Below are 7500 nucleotides of genomic sequence, written 5' to 3'. Positions count from 1 at the left end.
AATTGCAGAAGTGAGAGACACAGACCCGCCAGCCTCTTGCTACAAGCATCGAACCGACGTGACGTATCTGACGGTGACTCAGGCATCCGCGTACTGCCACCACTATCCACCCCCCCCCCCTCTCTCTCTCTTCCCCCTTTCCCACAATACCAAATTTAACCAACTTTATTGCTTAACCTAACTGTGGCTGTACCAGATTATCGCTTAACCTAACTGTGGCTGTACCAGATTATCGCTTAACCTAACTGTGGCTGTACCAGATTATCGCTTAACCTAACTGTGGCTGTACCAGATTATCACTTAACCTAACTGTGGCTGTACCAGATTATCGCTTAACCTAACTGTGGCTGTACCAGATTATCGCTTAACCTAACTGTGGCTGTACCAGATTATCGCTTAACCTAACTGTGGCTGTACCAGATTATCGCTTAACCTAACTGTGGCTGTACCAGATTATCGCTTAACCTAACTGTGGCTGTACCAGATCATCGCTTAACCTAACTGTGGCTGTACCAGATCATCGCTTAACCTAACTGTGGCTGTACCAGATTATCGCTTAACCTAACTCAATTTGTCCCTTAACCTAACTCAATTTGTCCCTTAACCTAACTCAAGTTGTCCCTTAACCTAACTCAAGTTGTCCCTTAACCTAACTCAAGTTGTCCCTTAACCTAACTCAAGTTGTCCCTTAACCTAACTCAAGTTGTCCCTTAACCTAACTCAAGTTGTCCCTTAACCTAACTCAAGTTGTCCCTTAACCTAACTCAAGTTGTCCCTTAACCTAACTCAAGTTGTCCCTTAACCTAACTCAAGTTGTCCCTTAACCTAACTCAAGTTGTCCCTTAACCTAACTCAAGTTGTCCCTTAACCTAACTCAAGTTGTCCCTTAACCTAACTCAAGTTGTCCCTTAACCTAACTCAAGTTGTCCCTTAACCTAACTCAAGTTGTCCCTTAACCTAACTCAAGTTGTCCCTTAACCTAACCCACGTTGTCCCTTAACCTAACCCACGTTGTCCCTTAACCTAACCCACGTTGTCCCTTAACCTAACCCACGTTGTCCCTTAACCTAACCCACGTTGTCCCTTAACCTAACTCAAGTTGTCCCTTAACCTAACTCAAGTTGTCCCTTAACCTAACTCAAGTTGTCCCTTAACCTAACTCAAGTTGTCCCTTAACCTAACTCAAGTTGTCCCTTAACCTAACTCAAGTTGTCCCTTAACCTAACTCAAGTTGTCCCTTAACCTAACTCAAGTTGTCCCTTAACCTAACCCACGTTGTCCCTTAACCTAACCCACGTTGTCCCTTAACCTAACCCACGTTGTCCCTTAACCTAACCCACGTTGTCCCTTAACCTAACCCACGTTGTCCCTTAACCTAACCCACGTTGTCCCTTAACCTAACCCACGTTGTCCCTTAACCTAACCCACGTTGTCCCTTAACCTAACCCACGTTGTCCCTTAACCTAACCCACGTTGTCCCTTAACCTAACCCACGTTGTCCCTTAACCTAACCCACGTTGTCCCTTAACCTAACCCACGTTGTCCCTTAACCTAACCCACGTTGTCCCTTAACCTAACCCACGTTGTCCCTTAACCTAACCCACGTTGTCCCTTTGCCTAACATAGTTCACTGCTCGGAATCTCTGGTGTCGTTGTTATCCTCATGTAGATGTCTTGCGAGTGTTGCTTACTTTCCACATATTCCCGCTATCCACTGTCAATTGTACTGCAATAGGACTATATCGGCCCCCCCCCCCTCTGTCCCCCTCTTTGTGTCTCTGTCCTCTCAAGCTGGTCGGTCTGGCGTGTGAGTGTTAAATGAGCCTCGCAGCTGTTCAGTTGCATTCAGATGTCGACGCCCTCAGTGTACGTCGTGGTATGGTCTGTGTCCATTGTCCGCTGATGTCGTACGCGTAACCCACACGCTGTACCGATCATCGGTAGTTACGTACAGAGTGAAGTAGTGTGATACGTGTGACTGTACGCTGGCTGTGCCCAACGGTGTCGAATCTCAATTTCCATATGTTGTGCTCGATGCTACTTGTCTCGTCTCCCAATAACAGCTAGGTTGCACTGTGGTACGCCGTAGAGGCGTGTGGGAGGAACGTACGAACGCATTGTATGTCACCCTGGGTCGCTGGGGGTGGTGGTGCGGTGAGTCAGGTCAGGTCAGGTCAGGTCAGGTCAGCGTGAGCCGTCTGATGTAGTGACGCGTGTATTCCGACTTTGTCGTATTGCCTCACACAAAGTGCTACCCTGGTGGACCGCGTTCCATATCTGGGACATGCCGCAGATGCCGGTTGACAGTGGATCGCGGAAGGGACATCGCATACTTGCGCGGGCCACCTTCCACGTGTTCTCTTCTGCACATGTCGCAGTGTGTATGTGGTCTGATGTAGCGTGTCGTGACACATGACATCCTGGCATGCAAGAATTGTTGAATTCGCAAATGTAGGTGGACATCTACGTTTACTGCCCAAGATACGCAAATGAACTGGAAATCCGTTGTTGAGCGGTTGTTCACGCTGGAGGTGAATCTGTGATGGCGACGATCGGTACAGCTATTAACCGGTTGTTTCAGCGGTACCCGCCACATCCACACACGTGACTAGGCCCATGTGGGTATGAAGCGATACGCGGCGGTGGCTTGGTGGGACTGTTCCCGGCCGGTGAAGGGGGGCCGCCCGGCGTGTTGGCCGCGCGCTGCGTGGGCGCACGCGCAACAGCCGGCTGGTGGGGGGCGCCGAGTGGCAGGAGCGCCAGCCGACGGGCCCGGCAGGCGGCGCAGCTACGCTGCGGCGCACCCTGCACGCGGCTCCTGGCGGCCAAAGTTGGTTCAGCCGAGCCCGGTGCGAAGCGCGGTGGACATCTGCAGTGTGCTGGTCTGATTGAGGACTGTGTGCGTTGAGGATGCGCCGCCGCCTGGCACTCGGCGCCGCGACGCCGTCTGCTGCTCGGTCGCCCCAGCGGTTCTCGCAGGTGGTTTGTATCGCAGTTGTGCGGACGTGTTGGCGCGTGCGCTGTGCTGGGAGAGTTCGCTTCTGCACCCAAGTGGGGCTTTGCCCTTGTGTGGCGCTGGCGTTGGAGCTGCCGGTCACCATAGGTGGCGCGTGTTGTCTCCCGCCGGCAATGCCACGACAGCACGCTCCCGGGCCTCTGTCGGCAGCGGCAAGCTCAGTTGGGAGCAAGGGTGTTCGCACTAAAACCGTCTACTCGCCTAACTCCGGGCGATTGCGCCTCTCTCGAAACCGACCAAGTACCTAGGACGGCGCTGCGCGCCGCCGGGACCTGAGAGGGTTTCGAGGTGTATCGTGCAGGGGAGCTCGGCCTCCTCCTGTTTGCAGAATAATTGAGCGGACGCTTGCGTGTTCGCGCGGGCCCCCGGGACACACTCCCGGGCGGCCGGCTGCTCAGCTCTAGTTGACGCAGCTCCCTGGTTGATCCTGCCAGTAGTCATATGCTTGTCTCAAAGATTAAGCCATGCATGTCTCAGTACAAGCCGCATTAAGGTGAAACCGCGAATGGCTCATTAAATCAGTTATGGTTCCTTAGATCGTACCCACGTTACTTGGATAACTGTGGTAATTCTAGAGCTAATACATGCAAACAGAGTCCCGACCAGAGATGGAAGGGACGCTTTTATTAGATCAAAACCAATCGGATTGGCTTGTCTGGTCCGTTTGCCTTGGTGACTCTGAATAACTTTGGGCTGATCGCACGGTCCTCGTACCGGCGACGCATCTTTCAAATGTCTGCCTTATCAACTGTCGATGGTAGGTTCTGCGCCTACCATGGTTGTAACGGGTAACGGGGAATCAGGGTTCGATTCCGGAGAGGGAGCCTGAGAAACGGCTACCACATCCAAGGAAGGCAGCAGGCGCGCAAATTACCCACTCCCGGCACGGGGAGGTAGTGACGAAAAATAACGATACGGGACTCATCCGAGGCCCCGTAATCGGAATGAGTACACTTTAAATCCTTTAACGAGTATCTATTGGAGGGCAAGTCTGGTGCCAGCAGCCGCGGTAATTCCAGCTCCAATAGCGTATATTAAAGTTGTTGCGGTTAAAAAGCTCGTAGTTGGATTTGTGTCCCACGCTGTTGGTTCACCGCCCGTCGGTGTTTAACTGGCATGTATCGTGGGACGTCCTGCCGGTGGGGCGAGCCGAAGGGGTGCTTTCGCGTCCCGAGGCGGACCCCGTTTAAATCCTACCAGGGTGCTCTTTGTTGAGTGTCTCGGTGGGCCGGCACGTTTACTTTGAACAAATTAGAGTGCTTAAAGCAGGCAAGCCCGCCTGAATACTGTGTGCATGGAATAATGGAATAGGACCTCGGTTCTATTTTGTTGGTTTTCGGAACCCGAGGTAATGATTAATAGGGACAGGCGGGGGCATTCGTATTGCGACGTTAGAGGTGAAATTCTTGGATCGTCGCAAGACGAACAGAAGCGAAAGCATTTGCCAAGTATGTTTTCATTAATCAAGAACGAAAGTTAGAGGTTCGAAGGCGATCAGATACCGCCCTAGTTCTAACCATAAACGATGCCAGCCAGCGATCCGCCGCAGTTCCTCCGATGACTCGGCGGGCAGCCTCCGGGAAACCAAAGCTTTTGGGTTCCGGGGGAAGTATGGTTGCAAAGCTGAAACTTAAAGGAATTGACGGAAGGGCACCACCAGGAGTGGAGCCTGCGGCTTAATTTGACTCAACACGGGAAACCTCACCAGGCCCGGACACCGGAAGGATTGACAGATTGATAGCTCTTTCTTGATTCGGTGGGTGGTGGTGCATGGCCGTTCTTAGTTGGTGGAGCGATTTGTCTGGTTAATTCCGATAACGAACGAGACTCTAGCCTGCTAACTAGTCGCGTGACATCCTTCGTGCTGTCAGCGATTACTTTTCTTCTTAGAGGGACAGGCGGCTTCTAGCCGCACGAGATTGAGCAATAACAGGTCTGTGATGCCCTTAGATGTTCTGGGCCGCACGCGCGCTACACTGAAGGAATCAGCGTGTCTTCCTAGGCCGAAAGGTCGGGGTAACCCGCTGAACCTCCTTCGTGCTAGGGATTGGGGCTTGCAATTGTTCCCCATGAACGAGGAATTCCCAGTAAGCGCGAGTCATAAGCTCGCGTTGATTACGTCCCTGCCCTTTGTACACACCGCCCGTCGCTACTACCGATTGAATGATTTAGTGAGGTCTTCGGACTGGTACGCGGCATCGACTCTGTCGTTGCCGATGCTACCGGAAAGATGACCAAACTTGATCATTTAGAGGAAGTAAAAGTCGTAACAAGGTTTCCGTAGGTGAACCTGCGGAAGGATCATTACCGACTAGACTGCATGTCTTTCGATGTGCGTGTCGTGTCGCGCAACACGCTACCTGTACGGCAGTGGCCGTGCGCCGCGTGCGGAACCACGCGTGCCTCTCAAAACTAGCGGAAGTGTTGTTGTTGTTGTGTGGTACGAGCGCTGAAGCTCTGGAGCGGCTGGCCTGCGGTACCTGGCGCCTGGCGCCGGTTTTGAATGACGTTCGCCCGAGTGCCTGTCCGCTCCGGTGTGGAGCCGTACGACGCCCATCGGCTGTGAGGCCGTTGGACACAAAAAAAATAGTGGAACAGGGGCCGTCAGACGCCTCAGTCCCGCAAATGCTACTGTCTTGAAAGAGACAGTGGGAGACTGAAAAGGAAAAGATCACCCAGGACGGTGGATCACTCGGCTCGTGGGTCGATGAAGAACGCAGCAAATTGCGCGTCGACATGTGAACTGCAGGACACATGAACATCGACGTTTCGAACGCACATTGCGGTCCATGGATTCCGTTCCCGGGCCACGTCTGGCTGAGGGTCGGCTACGTATACTGAAGCGCGCGGCGTTTGTCCCGCTTCGGAGACGTGGGAGTGTCGTGGTCGCCTGTGTGGCCGGCCGCGTCTCCTTAAACGTGCGATGCGCGCCCGTCGCCTGGCGGTTCGCATACCGGTACTTTCTCGGTAGCGTGCACAGCCGGCTGGCGGTGTGGCGTGCGACACCTCGTACAACGACCTCAGAGCAGGCGAGACTACCCGCTGAATTTAAGCATATTACTAAGCGGAGGAAAAGAAACTAACAAGGATTCCCCCAGTAGCGGCGAGCGAACAGGGAAGAGTCCAGCACCGAACCCCGCAGGCTGCCGCCTGTCGTGGCATGTGGTGTTTGGGAGGGTCCACTACCCCGACGCCTCGCGCCGAGCCCAAGTCCAACTTGAATGAGGCCACGGCCCGTAGAGGGTGCCAGGCCCGTAGCGGCCGGTGCGAGCGTCGGCGGGACCTCTCCTTCGAGTCGGGTTGCTTGAGAGTGCAGCTCCAAGTGGGTGGTAAACTCCATCTGAGACTAAATATGACCACGAGACCGATAGCGAACAAGTACCGTGAGGGAAAGTTGAAAAGAACTTTGAAGAGAGAGTTCAAAAGTACGTGAAACCGTTCTGGGGTAAACGTGAGAAGTCCGAAAGGTCGAACGGGTGAGATTCACGCCCATCCGGCCACTGGCCCCCGCCCTCGGCAGATGGGGCCGGCCGCCCGCGCGGAGCAATCCGCGGCGGGGTCGTGTCCGGTTGCCTTTCCACTCGCCGCGGGGTGGGGCCGTTCCGGTGTGCGGTGGGCCGCACTTCTCCCCTAGTAGGACGTCGCGACCCGCTGGGTGCCGGCCTACGGCCCGGGTGCGCAGCCTGTCCTTCCGCGGGCCTCGGTTCGCGTCTGTTGGGCAGAGCCCCGGTGTCCTGGCTGGCTGCTCGGCGGTATATCTGGAGGAGTCGATTCGCCCCTTTGGGCGCTCGGGCTCCCGGCAAGCGCGCGCGGTTCTTCCCGGATGACGGACCTACCTGGCCCGGCCCCGGACCCGCGCCGCTGTTGGCTCGGGATGCTCTCGGGCGGAATAATCGCTCCCGTCAGCGGCGCTTCAGCTTTGGACAATTTCACGACCCGTCTTGAAACACGGACCAAGGAGTCTAACATGTGCGCGAGTCATTGGGCTGTACGAAACCTAAAGGCGTAATGAAAGTGAAGGTCTCGCCTTGCGCGGGCCGAGGGAGGATGGGGCTTCCCCGCCCTTCACGGGGCGGCGGCCTCCGCACTCCCGGGGCGTCTCGTCCTCATTGCGAGGTGAGGCGCACCTAGAGCGTACACGTTGGGACCCGAAAGATGGTGAACTATGCCTGGCCAGGACGAAGTCAGGGGAAACCCTGATGGAGGTCCGTAGCGATTCTGACGTGCAAATCGATCGTCGGAGCTGGGTATAGGGGCGAAAGACTAATCGAACCATCTAGTAGCTGGTTCCCTCCGAAGTTTCCCTCAGGATAGCTGGTGCTCGTACGAGTCTCATCCGGTAAAGCGAATGATTAGAGGCCTTGGGGCCGAAACGACCTCAACCTATTCTCAAACTTTAAATGGGTGAGATCTCCGGCTTGCTTGATATGCTGAAGCCGCGAGCAAACGACTCGGATCGGAGTGCCAAGTGGGCCACTTTTGGT

At 54.8% G+C, this 7500-nt stretch overlaps 3 non-coding genes across 3 annotated transcripts in view; all 3 read left to right on the top strand.

The window, feature by feature from the left end:
* The first annotated feature begins 3430 nt into the window (after positions 1 to 3430).
* LOC126320239 (small subunit ribosomal RNA) lies at positions 3431 to 5323 on the top strand. The gene has a single exon (XR_007557976.1). It is a non-coding gene; the product is annotated as a small subunit ribosomal RNA (ribosomal RNA).
* A 365-nt stretch (positions 5324 to 5688) lies between these two features.
* LOC126320202 (5.8S ribosomal RNA) lies at positions 5689 to 5843 on the top strand. Its single transcript, XR_007557946.1, has one exon. It is a non-coding gene; the product is annotated as a 5.8S ribosomal RNA (ribosomal RNA).
* A 188-nt stretch (positions 5844 to 6031) lies between these two features.
* LOC126320187 (large subunit ribosomal RNA) overlaps positions 6032 to 7500 on the top strand; it is a 4222-nt gene continuing 2753 nt past the window's right edge. Inside the window, exon 1 of the ribosomal RNA XR_007557932.1 lies at positions 6032 to 7500. This exon is cut by the window's right edge and continues 2753 nt beyond it. This is a non-coding gene — a ribosomal RNA (large subunit ribosomal RNA).

This window comes from Schistocerca gregaria, unplaced genomic scaffold (assembly GCF_023897955.1).
Source record: "Schistocerca gregaria isolate iqSchGreg1 unplaced genomic scaffold, iqSchGreg1.2 ptg000705l, whole genome shotgun sequence".
NCBI classification, from domain to species: domain Eukaryota; kingdom Metazoa; phylum Arthropoda; class Insecta; order Orthoptera; family Acrididae; genus Schistocerca; species Schistocerca gregaria.
This window is presented reverse-complemented; position numbering and strand designations above follow the sequence as displayed.